This window comes from Harpia harpyja, chromosome 1, assembly GCF_026419915.1.
Source record: "Harpia harpyja isolate bHarHar1 chromosome 1, bHarHar1 primary haplotype, whole genome shotgun sequence".
Lineage (NCBI taxonomy): Eukaryota > Metazoa > Chordata > Aves > Accipitriformes > Accipitridae > Harpia > Harpia harpyja.
In genome coordinates, this window is record NC_068940.1 from 18,026,694 (window position 1) to 18,041,750 (window position 15,057).

The window sequence follows — 15,057 nt, forward strand, 5'->3', positions numbered from 1 at the left end:
AAAAGATGCAATCCTTCCCTTAACTTTCAAGTATTTAATTTCTTCATTCCATTAGCACCAGTCCATCAGTCCTGTCTGGATTTTGCTTCAGTTAATTAGCCTCTGTCATTAGCCCAATGTGTGATTTTATCAGATGAAACCAACTGTTCAGATTGAACACTTGAGCAGGGTGTTTTGGGCCATAACTGTGAATTCTGAACAATGACAATGAATAAAGCCTGTGCAAGCTGTTCAGGAAAACACCCAGCCCTGTGGCTCAGAACTGTGCTATAATTGCCTCTACTATACTCGCTTTGACCAGAGAGAAAAGTCTTCTGGAACTCCATCTCCCGATTTTGCCCTTTCATTCAGTCAAGAGATTTGGCCATCATCACAATAATTCAAGGACTGAGCTACAAGTCAGGTCACATCAGAAGTGGGCCTAGAACTGAGACTTACCATGATCATGAGTGGAACACCAACTGAGGCGTAACTTTATCAGTGGTGCAACCACTGTTTTGGGGATAGAGTCCTGCAGAAAAGTTCTTAAGGCTTGGACAGTTCTGTTGTCAACACAATGTCTAATGTGAGCCTATTGAATGAACAAACTGATACATCTGTTAGGCACCTAAGCTCATACGTCTTGAGGAATGCCTAACTAGTAGTACCTCACTCAGAAAATACTGTCAATACTTTGACAAATTCAAAATCTATACTTGCAGGAGTACAATTAGTTTTAGAGTAGCACCTACCCTTTAATAAAAGTAATCTTTTGAGTATTTATACAATATGCCACACTCTGGACATGAGAAAGGCAGGAAGGGTCAAAATAGAAAGCAAGTATGATTTGACAGAGAAGGAATGAGTTGTGCCTTATAGAAACTGGCATTAGTTTAATTCAGTCCTCTCCTTCCCAATTTGTCAGAAGAGCCCAGTGTTTTTCAAGCCATCAATCCTGTATAAAACTTCTTGGATAATCACAGAGTGTAACAAAATAGAAAATGCAACTAATAGTACTGGACCTATTTAAACTACTTACTCATACAATTCAGAATGAATACAGAACCACAGGACTGAGTCTAAGCCTGTGCAAATTAGGACTAAAATAAATTAAATCATTTAAAAAATACAATAGTTTAAAACTAATTGAGACAAATACAATTGAGTGTTCACTGTATAAGAGAAAATGGGAATGGCAAAGAAATAAGAGAAGCTAGGAACTAAATAAGATCTGAGAAACAGTTAAAAGCACAAATTCACAAGGGCAAAAACTGCTAGCGTGGCTGTGCTACAATTAAGGCTAGAGGAAATATGGTTGAATTGTAAATACCACAGGAAACTGTTACAAAATGCATGGCTTTTATATACCTTCACTTTGCTTTTCTCACTGCTTTTTACTTTTCAGATTTTTGCGATGTAGTTTCTTGAAATCCCAGTGTGGGGCAGCAAAACTCAGAAAACTGAACCTAGGCCCTCAATGAAAACCACAGCTCTAACCACGACTCTCAGACTGATAGACCCTTTCTCACTTTCTCGTTTTGGACCAATTCGACTTCTTGAGCAGAAGGGTATATTTAGAATATGTATAGCCTACTTCAGTAGCTGTCAGTTTCCTATGTACCAGGGTCACGTTACAGAAAAAGCAGCTGAGAATTGCACACAAAATTTAAGAAACTGAAATATTCACTGCAATCATATTGTTACATTTAAGTTACTTCTGCTACATACATAGTGTCAATAAAGAAATAAAGTTTTTTAATAATTCATTTTATTAGTTCAACTTTTAATTTATTTTTTTTTAATCCTTTTTCTCCCTCCTGAAAGTTCTTATGTATATTTGGACTTGCTGTCTCCTTCCTATAGCCATTCACTATTAGTAGAATAAGCATTTTGTAAATTCGTACACAATGGATAAAACAATCTTTTTCAGTTCTGTGATAGCTTTCCAGAACATCACTTCTATTCCTTAAGTGAGCACAGTAACTTTTAGATAATGAGTTATTTGAATGTGTTCACTGGAGGGCGAAGAAAGATGGGAATGAAAGGAAGTGTTCGTATCAATCACCCACAGAAAAAGCCACAGTGTGTTTCAGGAGAGACAAAGCAGAAAATCAGAATAAGGCATACTATTGCACCAGCAGCCTGTAAAATAGGTGTATTCAGTGACAAATTCTGTTTTGTTTACATACCTACTTCATGTCTTTCAACTTATGTTAGATCTTCTATTAAAGGGAGAGATGTGTCCAATGCTAGAATTTGAGAAAACACCAGGGGGGGAAAGTATCTACTATTAAAAAGAAAAAGGAAGAGCCCAGCTTGTTTTACAGAATCAGATATGTGAGAGAGATGATAGGAAAAACTATTCCTATGAGAAGGCAGGTTTGTTGAAAAGAAATACTATCTGAAAATGTAATTGTTAAGAATATGGTCTTATGGAAAATGTTTATTTCCTATCTTAGGTTTGACAAGTGTGTTGAATACCAATAAGAACAATGAAAGTGAAAGTGTCACATTAGGTACCAAATAGATTTGTTTAAATACAAACGAGAAACTTTGTCTCAGACTACTGTAAATTAATGGGATTTTTGCTCTTTCAAGTAATATGTATTTAAACCCTCAGAAAAACAACACTCTTCTGATAAGCAGTAGGCTATTTGATGTAGCTTGGGGCATTCTATCAGGTCCAGGCATTTTCTCAAATACTAATACACCTCCCTACAGTGTGTTGATAATAGCAAAAATACTAGCACTTTTTGAACAAAATACTTTTTTTGGTCTGATTTTCTTTACTATGAACTATTTTAATGGACACCAAACAAAGATATCATCTTCAGCTGAGATGCATAAACACCGTAGGTTTAGATATCTCCCACTGACATTGAAATGTAGCCAGTCAGTGTATCTTCTTACAGACACCTTATTATTCACTGTTAAATGATTATCATTTGAACAAAGAACATCTTTTTGCATCTTAGGAAACCTGCCTGAAAAAGACAGCACTGTTGTGATTTAGAGATCTTCAATAGGCAGGCTGTAACAATGAATTTCAGGCATTCTCTAACAAGTATCATCCTTATCTGAGATAACTATGAATGTCTGCATTGGAAAGGATGCTTTCTGCTTATGTTGGGTATGTCTCCAGACCAGGCATAACTCAATACTAGTCAAGTAAGCCTCCTCCTATAAACCAATGCAGGTTATTCTTCAGTTATATTAATCCTTAATGTTATTTTCTTAAGGTATATATTAACAAAACAAACAAACAGTGTTAGCATTTCAGTGAGTAGCATCCAATACCTGAGTATGAGCCAAATCCATGGTGCTGTTTAAAAATCATTATTATCATAAAATATTTTAGCATTATTATAACACACAATTCTCCAAAATTTCTATGCTTTGCACTACAGCTACTGCAAAGAAACAAAATGCTGTAAAGAAGAGATACTGAAGTCCAATATGATACATAAATTATTATAGCTGTACAACAAAAGTAAAGAACTAGAATGTGACTGTACAAAAACACTGTACCAAGACACAATGACTGTAAAATGAAAAGACTAATGAGGAGAAATATATGTGGTCCATCAAAGGACTGATGAAAACTCTTATGAAATACCTTTCTACAGACCAGAGAATACTTAAAGGATCTTTAAAGATAAATAAAGCAGGAACTGTACATGAGATTTTCTAATGACTGGAGTGTGAGAACTTGGTGAATTGATTATAATAGTTGTTACATTCGGTTTTTTAACGGTTGTATGTACTAAAGAGGTTGAAAACCAGTAAGCTAACATGAGAAACAATGTATAAGAACTTATTTAACTCTTGAAAAGGAGAATGATGGCTTTATTTCGAATGAAGCTGCTGGACGATGAGAGCACTGTCCTCATCTCCTCTAAATGATTAATTTAGCACTCTCCTAATTAAGCAGTCTGCATAGTGAATCCACTGTTGTCAGGCTGAAAGAGACCATGCTGTCTGAGAAAGACTGGACCAGCTAGAAGCAGACTGAGAGAATAAGCCACTGTGCTTTACAATGACAGTATTGATTCAAGTACATACCTACCACCTGTCCTCATAGTGGCCATGGGGACATAGCAACTAGCAGAAGAGTGACATTGAGCAAGCAATTACTGGCATAGTCATGTTCAAGAGTAAAATATCATGGTATGAACTTTCACTTTTATGGTGAAAAAAATTAATTCGTTCTTAACTAAAACACTTCCCTAAAGGGTATCCCTAAGATGACTCTATTCAATATATATTTATCTTTTTTGAAATGCAAAGGAAATGGACTGTAATAACAGCTTGAAATAACTGGTGTCAGCCAGATGGATAATCACACCTTAGGGAAGGGTTTGTTTTGAGGGTTGATTTTTTATTACCATCCAAGATCAAGAGCTATGATTTTGAAATGAACCAGTCTGATCAAAAGGCTGAAAGATGCAGTCAATGGCTGAAATGTGGGATACCTCTATCAATTGTGTAAATGCCATTTCACTCTTGATAAATTTGTTCTTATAAGACTGTCTTGAATGCATTAACATTGTCTATCAATTCAGTTAGTATAAATATAAACAGAAAAGCAGAAAACATGTTTCCTTAAGTGCAGGCCCTAGGGAACATGTATGTCTATATTTAAATCCTGGAACTTTGTCTTGTGTGATCTGAGGTTAAGGCTCCTTTCATTCATGAGGGAAGAGACCAAAGTGTTGCCTCAAGCCTTCAAAAGACTGATTAACAAATAAGGAGGCAGTGATAGCTTAAAGAAAAACAACAAAACATGAAAAGTGTGGTATGCTTGCTATTCAAGGACTGTTTAGATTATGTGTACTCAAGGTAAAGCTTATCTAGTTTAAGATTCTGCTTACAACAGAGGATGCTTAAGGAGTGTTTGGATAATAGTCAAGGCACCAGATAATGGACATTTCAGAGTCACAGACTTGCTAATTAAGCACACACATCCTCCTTGGGCGGGTTGGAGAGAGAAACAAAGCCCCTGGTGTCCACAGATGAGGCATGCCCACAAGAGGATGAAAGGAGGAGGGGTATTCTTCCCCAAACGACCACCTAAAACCACCAGAGACCCCAGGGCAGGAGGTAGAGGACTCTGGGATGATTGCTCAAGAGAACAATATGTCATGCTTGCTCAACATAATAAATATGCAATCGTTAGGCGGAACATATGTATTAGACAGGCGTGGTGCTTTAACTGTAGTGTATAAGTATGGACTGAAAACCTCAATAAGTGTGCTCGGTTTGTGGAAATCTTCCACCTTGCACCCTGTGCAGAATAAAGCCAGGTCTCCTTTCTAAACATACTTTGTGTGTTTTGGGAGTTCCTTTCTGATCAGGTAACAAAAGTAAGAGCATTTCAATGGTATATGGAAGTATTTACTAAGAGAGAGGAAGGGAGGGGATCCAAGCTACGCAATTGTTACATTCCTTTTGAAAGGCATTATGCCTGAATGGATGAAACTTCAGTTTATTGTATTGCAACAATTATATTTTCAGCTCCGCTTGAAACAAGCATCTGTAGCCTCTCAGTATTTCTTACACTGGAAGAGAGAGTGATATTCACCTGCCTTGTGTTGAAGTGGTGCTCAGAAAGAAGGTATGAAATGGACAAAACTGACAATCAGTGGAGGTAATCTTTGAAGAGCTGGTCCCCTGCTTTCACTTCTGTTTGCCTCTGGGCAACACCATATGTGAATAACTTGTATCTGTGTCCTGGTTCAACAGATCACCATTGCATTCTGAAGGCACACATGAGTTGTTGCTTGTATTCCCCTGAAATGTCCATTACATTTGAGAGGTTACACTGCCTGGCTGTAACCTTTTTAAGGTCAGCAAAAACCTGTTTACCTGGTGAGCTCCAGAAAAGAAGCAAGATGCTAATTTAAAAATAAGCATGCATATAACATGCATCACACCAAATCCCAGGACAAAATTAAGGACTCTCTTCAAATTTCACTTACAATTTTGCTTGCTGACTTCAATGAAACCACTCCTGATTTGGTCCCCTATAACAGCACTGTGAACTGTAACACATCACCGTGGAAGGTTCTCATTCTATGGGCTAAAATGAATCTCCCCGCAGGCATGCTTAAGGCTCTTTTGCTTTAAGCTTCTCTAGCATTCACCTTAAAAGCTGCAGCGCTTTCACCCATAGTAAACTTGCTTCTAAAGCAGCACCAGTAAGGGGATAAAAGATAAGGAGACTTAAATACTATCTTGTGTGCACTGGGATCCAGCCTTTTCAAGAACTTTGCCTTTTCCAAAATAAGGTTTGACAGAATAAAAGCTCTTTCAAAATGCTAAAAGATGGTAAAACATCTGCACTGTGCCTCTGTAGTTTTTTTACTACTGTGGAAACACTGCAGAACAGAGATTATAGGGTGGGTTTTTGTGTGTTTTGGTGGCTGTTTGGGGTTTTTTTCTTACACAAATGATTTCTCAGAGGTTTATTCTCTTTTACATTTTTTTTTTTAATGAACCAATCCTACTGGTTGATTTTGAGAAGCTACAAGCCGCTTCCAAGGCTTCCAACCATAATGTCATGAACTGCCTCAATTTTGAGGCAAGTGCACTGAAAAGAAAATCCTTCAGGAAAATAAAACACATGCTTCTCAGACTATCTTCTTGGGCTATGCCAAGCTGTCACATCTGAATAAATAGATTTTGGTATGCAGATCTCTGGTGAGCACTATGATTAGTTGCTATCATCTGACTGATTTTTGTTAGTTATGAAAGTCACATATGGCTTCTTTAACTGGATGACAGTGAAAAACAAGCCAACATGGAAGAACTGTAAATCTCAAGAGGGAAATGCAAAATTCATGTTCAATGTTTAAGACTAAATTTTAAGGTTTTAAAAAAATTCATCCTAGAAAAGTTCAACAACTAAAATATTTGGGAAAGCTAGACTCAACTGTCAAAAGGTTGCCTCCTTCAGTTTTGATTTTGAACTTTTACTGATTCCTTTATCTAAGATAAAGGACTATGAAACCTCCATATTCCACTTAGGAAAGTTTTCATATGGTAAAGTAGTGAATGTAAGTTTACCCTGACACAAAACATTCTGTGAGTACTGGTAGAAAAGAAGAGTGCAGTTTCACTAATGAAGCTGACGCACTGTCCTGGTTTCAGCTGGGATAGAGTTAATTGTCTTCCCAGTAGCTGGTACGGTGCTATGTTTTGAGTTCAGTATGAGAAGAATGTTGATAACACACTGATGTTTTCAGTTGTTGCTAAGTAGTGTTTAGACTAAAGTCAAGGATTTTTCAGCTTCTCATGCCCAGCCAGCGAGAAAGCTGGAGGGGCACAAGAAGTTGGCACAGGACACAGCCAGGGCACCTGACCCAAACTGGCCAACGGGGTATTCCATACCATGTGACGTCACATCTAGTATAGAAACTGGGGGGAGTGGGGGCTAGGGGAATCGCCGCTGGGGACTAGCTGGGTGTCGATGCAGGTGGTGAGCGATTGCACTGTGCATCATTTCTACATTCCAATCCTTTTATTATTGCTGTTGTCATTTTATTAGTGTTATCATTATTAGTTTCTTCTTTTCTGTTCTTTTAAACCGTTCTTATCTCAACCCACGAGTTTTACTTCTTTTCCTGATTTTCTTCCCCATCCCACTGGGTGGGGAGGGAGCGAGTGAGCGGCTGCGTGGTGCTTAGTTGCTGGCTGGGGTTAAACCATGACACGCACTCACACTGTGTCAGCTAAATTCCTGTGCCCTTAACAGAGATGAACAAAAAGTAGGGACTAGCACATAAGGCCCCGGCATCTCAGTGGCATTTAGATCACCTGAATATAGCCCACAGGGCCTGTACTATGGAGAAGACAGCTGTGCCAGACACAATCCTTAGAAAATGGTCCAAATGTCTGTTTTACATCGTTCAGATACTAATGAAAACTATAACCAGTAGAGACAGTGGAGATTCAAAACTAATTTAGCATTTGAGCAACTAAATTGACACCAATCTTTAAGAGACACAGCAGTAAATCTTCAACCATTGCTCTTACAAGTAGAACAAGCAAAAGGAGGCACCCATTTTATGCACAGATTTTTCTACAATACTGTGATTAACACCATGTCCACTAATGAAAATTAGAATTGAAAATAATGCTTAGTTAAGTATTCGCTCAAACAGAGCATACACAAGACTACTTATCCCTTTTATTGTGAAACAATGATATCGGTTTATATGTATACTAAATAGCTAGAAATATGATACTTTCCAAAGCAAGAAAAATACTATTCTTGGTCATAATACATGATACAGAACACAAACAGAGCATACACAAGACTACAGAAATTCTATCTACTGTTTTAGAGTAAAAGCATTTACAGAAAAATTCTACATATCCCCACAACAATCATTTAGTCAGCTAATGTATTACATAGCAGCTCAATGCAATAGAGTGCTACTTAAGAACCAGTTGACACAAGTAAATTTTAACCCATGCTTTCAATGAGACCATGTCCTTTACTCTCAAAGTCTTGTTAAAGTTGATGTTCCTCCCAGTACAGCCAGAAAGTCAAAGAATCTAAGATGAAGGAATAAGAATCTATTACCCTTCCAGTCTGGCCTTGAGAGCATTTGTGATAATCAAAGATGCACATACCCATTAATAAACTCTTCTGACAGTATAACGCCTATAAAATTAAACAGTAGAAAGACTCCTTCTTGATTAATGTGATTTATATACTACAGATTAATCAAGGAAAGATTTCCAGTATATTAATTAAACTGCCATCTATCATGTATGCTACTTATCACACATTGTAACAGCAGCCAACTCCCTTGATGTTATCAGGAGCTTGACATTTTCTGTAATTGCTTATGAGGTTAACGGAAGTTTGATTTTGATGAAGTCAGTTCCTAGCACGGAAAAGTACTATTTGTCTGCAAAATGTTCTACAACTCCCTTTTTCTTACCGAACAGAGAGTAGGTGTATTCTGGATCAGTGTTATCTACATCAAGATCTGTGGTTTGTTTGGGGCATTTGATGACTTTCTCTACAGACAGTCTATAGGTGCTCTCATCACAAGGATCTCTGCTGCTTTTCAATCCAGACAAAGCTTCCAGCTTTCACAGGAATGCCTACGTATAATGGAAGGATTCCCAGGAAATGAGACAGGCACAGTGACAGCGTTAATGTTTTTGTATGCCATTTTACAAATTGAAGCAAGCCAGATCTGCCCATGTTTCATGTTAGATGAAGATCTACTTTTCCCCATCATGCAAACTCTTTAACAGTGGAAAATACGATTTGGTCATGCATAAAAGCATAAGATTTAAGACCCTAGTTACTTTATTAGAATCAGGGTAGATGCCAGAAAGCCAGAGTTTCAATTAAAGTCTACTGTGTCAGTCAGTTGCATCAAGTTTCTCAACTTAAAAAAAAAATTATCTTTATACTGGTAACATAATACATGGAATATAATCTCAAAGAAGAATTATCATTACTGTTCACTTCTTGAACAGCAAAAAATAGCATTTGATTAATTTTGATTAACTGGCCTAACATGATCTGTTCCTGTGTGTACAAGCAGCCCATTTTCTCAAACTGTTTTAACTCTAAATTCAGCTGGCTAGGAGTTTTTCTGGCTGTCTGGAGGATAGGACAACTAGAAATAGATTTCTGATTGGACAAAAACAAAATAATTTTTTAGAAAGGACTACATTTCTGGCTTAAAATATAGCATCAGAGGAACATATCTGGCAATAACCCAAGTGACTTGTTTTGACACTTCTTAAAGTAAAAAAAAAAAAAAGTAAGTAAAAAATCGAATCATTTCAGTGTGACCTTTTCCCTTTAAGTTTCACAGAAATTATATTAAAAGCAATCAAAAAAGGTCAATATTAAAATGAACTATTGCAAAAATTCTCAAAATTAAGAATTTCTGCTGACCCAAAGCATTTTATTGCTTTACAGTTCACAAGTATTGCAGTTTCATGCCTCAACACATGTGACTAACCAATAAAACCCTAAAAATGGAAGAAGGCTTATAGGGGATGGGAAAGGGCGACATGCTCAGGGAATAATGCAGGGCATGACTGACCGCAGCTTTTGCAAATAAACTGACTTCATCTCAACATAAAGGGGACCAGAGGGTAGCCTTTGTTTTAGGTAAGCACCTATCAACAGTTGGATTAACTGGTGGTTCCTTGAGTTCATTAAAAGAGTGTGAACATCTCCCTGAGTCAGCCAGGCTATCATGGAGGGGTGGGGTGAATACATGATTCAGCCCAACATAGATTATAAAAGCTAGACAACTAGCAAAAGTATTTCAAAAAAACCAATGGGCTTGAGCTGGCTTCAATCCATGCATTCCTTCCCAACAATTGTGAATGCCCAGTAACATGATGGTGAGCATATTATAGAGGCCTATAATGGGAATCACACTGGCATTGTGATTGAATAGTATATTGCAACTGTTATGCTAAGCATAACTTAGATTTGTAATTTGTATTGTGTTTTCAGTATATTTTGTATTGCTTTGCTAAATCAGAAACCCCGTACATCAAATATCTTCAAATAAGTAAATTTGATATTAAATATTACACCCTCCATGTGTGGAGTATCTAAAAGAACTTGGTCAGGGAGTATTGGACTCTGACAACTCAGGACAGGGATACTTTTCTCCCAAAAGCTACAGAAGTTCTCAGTTCTCCAGCCCATCTGTGGGACAAAGGTTAGTATATTTGTGGCTTGAGTGACATGCATGGTGAACCCCAGATCTGCCTTTTAGAGAAACCGCTTTCTTTGCTTTATAAAACAAAGCCCTCCAAAAGGTACAAAACCCTACAGTTAGGTTTATCAACTCTCAAACATTAAGAGATCAATCCCATAAACTTAGCTCTGGTATGTCACAGATTTGTCATGGTTTAACCCCAGCTGGCAACTAAGCACCACACAGCCACTTGCTCACACCTCTCCCACCCTGGTGGGCTGGAGAGGACAATCAGGAAAAAAAGTAAAACTCATAGGTTGAGATAAGAATGGTTTAATAATTAAAATAGAATATAGTAATAATAATAGTAATAGCAAGGAAGATAACAAAAAGAGTGAAATAAAACTCAAGAAAAGACAAGTGATGCACAATGCAATTGCTCACCACCTGCTGACCAACACCTGAGCAGCAATCTGCCCCTCCCGGCCAACTCCCCCCAGTTTATATACTGAGCATGACGTTGTATGGTACGGAATATCCCTTTGGCTAGTTCAGGTTAGTTGTCCTGGCCATGCTCCCTCCCAGCTTCTTGTGCACCCGCTTGCTGGCAGAGCATGGGAAACTGAAAAATCCCTAACTTAGGATAAGCGCTACTTAGGAGCAACTAAAACATTAGTGTGTTATCAACATTATTCTCATGCTAAATCCAAAATACAGCACTGTACCAGCTACTAGGAAGAAAATTAACTCTGTTGCAGCTGAAACCAGGACAGATTACAACAAAAAGTGTGGAAAACAAGTTTTTCACTTCCCTTCCACTAGCACACAGCAGTCCTTTCCTCCAGTCTTGCTGCTAGCACAAAAGCTTTCTAGGACTTCCTGGCTTGCAACTGACATCACACAGTGACCCCTTTGGCTTTTTAGGTAAGGTCTTACTGGCCCGCTATCCCCACAAACTGATAGTCTTTGCTTCTTACTACTGCTCTTCTCAGGAGCTCACCAGAAGTGACCCCCCCAGTCCAGTGTGGTCAGTGGCTCCAAGGGACAGAATCTCCCCAGAAAACTTCACTCCACCCCAGGTGAGCACTTTTGGACAAACCAAGAGGCAGCTTTTCTTCCCATTGTTCAGCCTCTACCTTTTAATAAAACATGGCACACAATACGCAGCTAAGCTATGCAAATACATCATGCAGTTACACCATCCATCTTCTACCTTCTCTCTGCAAGAAAACATCTTGCAGAGCTATGCAGTGATGCAACAGACACAAAGCCCCCAAAACATTTCTCTCAGAAAAGATAATCTGGTTGCTTACTCCATATAACAGATAAAATGAAGACTTCTGCACAAAGTATGCCACAGTCCCCACACAGTGATTCTCTTCTTTCTTCTGCCTGTTCTCTCCACACAGTGCTAACTTTTCATCTTCTCTGAACCTTGTTAAATTTCATACTCCTGAAATGCGGAAGCAGCCTGAAGTTCTTTCACCTCCATCATCTCCCTCTGACTGTCTCTCCAGTTGCAGAGCAAGGTAGGGAGCAGTCTCTACTGTGACATCTCCAGCATTCAATCCTAGTGAAAACAAAGACACATTTAACTCACACTGCTAGGACTGATGTGTCTCTACAAAATAATCTGGCACTCATTTTTTCCCACCTGGGTGCCCTTCATTAAAATTGCTCACCTTTTTCCTTCTTGCCTCCCAGCACTCTTACGTAAGTGCATCAATTCTTACATGGTATCCAGCAAATTGAGTCCTGTTGAGTACTGCTTTTGTCAGTTACATAATTCAAATGGACTGCTGACACACAAGCAGCTTTCCAGGGCAGGGAGTCTTTCTAGAGGTAAAATACTTTGATTAGCTCCCTAGTCTTCTTTGGGTCTGTCATTTGAGGATACATAAGGATTTTCTCAGTTTCTGTGCTCCTCAAACACTGCATTCGTTTCTCTAATTTGTAAATCTTCAGGATGTCTGACTGATGTCCTGCAGTCAGGTTGATTTGTTTTTCCTTCATCTAGGCAACGTTCCTCAAATTCATGGTTTGAAAGTATGGCAGATAAAGTTTTTTTCTCCATTTCTCCCCATAGTTTAGAACATAGCTTTATTTTATGTGCTGTCTCATTTATAGCTGGCAGGGATCAGCTTTCCCATGCTTAGGCTAAGCCCCTTTCTTTTCCACTTCAGACAGTGCTTTATTTTCACAATGTCTTGGTTGAGGTCCTTCTTTTCCCTATGAGCTTTGGTTACTGTTCAGTAAAACTCACCCTGTACTCACCTATTCATTTTGCTGTTTCCCATACCATACTGTAGGAAGGTGTTCAGATTAACTTGGGACTGACAAATTAAAAAAATTGATTTGTCCAGTGATTGTCCCAGGTGGGGTTTGACTCTCCCAATCTGCCTGTCTCACCATGCTGTGGAGCTCCACTGCCTGCCTGCTCCCCTTCTGAAAGCAGTGGGTGCTGTCAGGCATGCTCTGCTTCATGCTCTCCTCCAGAACCCTTGTTATTAATTTTTTCAGCCCTTGACCATCCCACCCCTTTGCTTTTTATTTGGTTGTCCCACCATTAGTAGTTTGGTCTCTGAAGTTTTTATTTTACTCTAGGTTTTCCTCATCATGTCAGCTGTCTTGCCAATTTGGTCAGTGTCCAGTCTTAAAAGGAGAATGACAAAAGAACCCCCTTGAATGTCACAGTATACAACTCTTCTGTTTCTATTCTCAATAAAATAATATAAGCAAACTAAGCATTCTGCTCTGCTGAACTCTTAAGACCACAAGAAAACTGAAAGTGTGTTAGCTTTCTTTCCACTAAATATTACGCTTAGGTATTTTCAAATGCACAACTCATGGCTTCCCACAGGTATGAGATCCTCCCTCCACCAACTCACCTGAACTTGTGAGATCAGAAAGAAAGAATTTCCTAAAGATTTTTAAAGGTATTTTGCAAAGTATGTTTCAAATTGGGAAGCCACTAACATTTACTGAACTGAGCACAGGATTCAGGAAAAGAACTTATAAAATTACAAAATGGACAATGAAGGAATCTTTTCAAACATTTTATATGAATTTATTAGCTTGTTCTAGTGAAAAAAAAAAAAAAAGAAAGAAAAGAAAAAAGGAACAGACCTCCAGCTTTTCAGCTTAGAAGATGTTTGCATGTTTTGTGGAATTTTCAATTTAGGAAAGGCTAGAACCTATGCATTTCCAGATTCTGGCCAAGCTGTGGTCCAATCATGCAATGCCATTATGGAACTCTTAAGGAGAAACAAGAAAGTGAGAATGGCCTTCCGCTAACAGACTTAAAAGTAACAAGGGCTGCCAGAGAAAACATGAATAAAGCATACTGATTTGAAATTCATGTATTGTGAGAAAAAGGACAAATGTTTTTAATAAATTTAATATCAGTATTATATGTGTGGTTTTCAACCCATTAAACATCTGCTCCCAGAAGTGCATCTCTTTCTTAGTTCTTGAACAATAAACACCTGTATACGACTGCTGTCTCTACATTACAGGTTCTGTTTTTGTAGCCTGAAATGACTTGCTTTTATATCTCTTCCAAAAATTGACACAAAGAAAAAGCATTCAAAATGTAAGACTGTAGAGTATACTTGTTAGCAGCCAATAAATTGATACAACATATATAAAAAACAGAATAAAAGTACCATTTGCCTAAGGAAATGTCATCACTATGTTTTTCTGAGTCTCTCCATTGTCACAGTATCAATTAATAGAAAATGGTATTGCAGTGAATCACCTTGTTCAAATATAAGGGCTAAAAGAATTATTCACACAGAACAAACAAGTCTCAAATAACACAATGCAAAGAAGCCAAGTAGCTGTCAGTCACAAGCTATGTCAGTAGCCATGATCCACTGCTTCTCCCTGTTTTCTTATAAAGCAGCCAAAAGATGTGTCAAGCAGTCAAATGCAGAGGTAAAAAAAACCACTAAGCGAGGGAAAAGTAATTCACCTCATAGCCATCTACTGCAATCCTACATCAAACTCAAACCAAATTTAGATATCCAAGAAAAGAAGGAAAATATGCAAGGTGGTTGGTTACTAAGAAAAGGTGAGGAGGTAAAACCTTACCATATTTTTCGGTCCTCTCCTTGCCTGTTTCCTATATACAAACCCTCACTGCATAATGTAACATGATCTCTATTGTGCAATTTTAACCTTATCTGTCCTGTTCCAATTTGTCTCAGCATATTTATAGAACAAAATGACAGAAGTGAGCCGTAGCAGTGATCCAGGTGGTTTTAAAAAAAATTTTGGCCCTGCAGCTGACACACATGATAAACCGACAGTAAGATGCAAATGCTATCTAGATGGTAATTCCATTTATATCGAACACTTCAGCAGAAAGTAACTTCAGCACTCAATT

General features: G+C 38.1%; 1 long non-coding RNA gene across 1 annotated transcript; it reads right to left on the reverse strand.

Annotated features, from left to right (window-relative positions):
- Positions 1-11,968: 11,968 nt before the first annotated feature.
- On the reverse strand, positions 11,969-14,819 carry LOC128144172 (uncharacterized). The gene is made up of 3 exons (XR_008236003.1): positions 14,763-14,819; positions 12,945-13,003; positions 11,969-12,240 (listed from the first exon to the last, which is right to left on the reverse strand). It is a non-coding gene; the product is annotated as an uncharacterized LOC128144172 (long non-coding RNA).
- Positions 14,820-15,057: the final 238 nt, after the last annotated feature.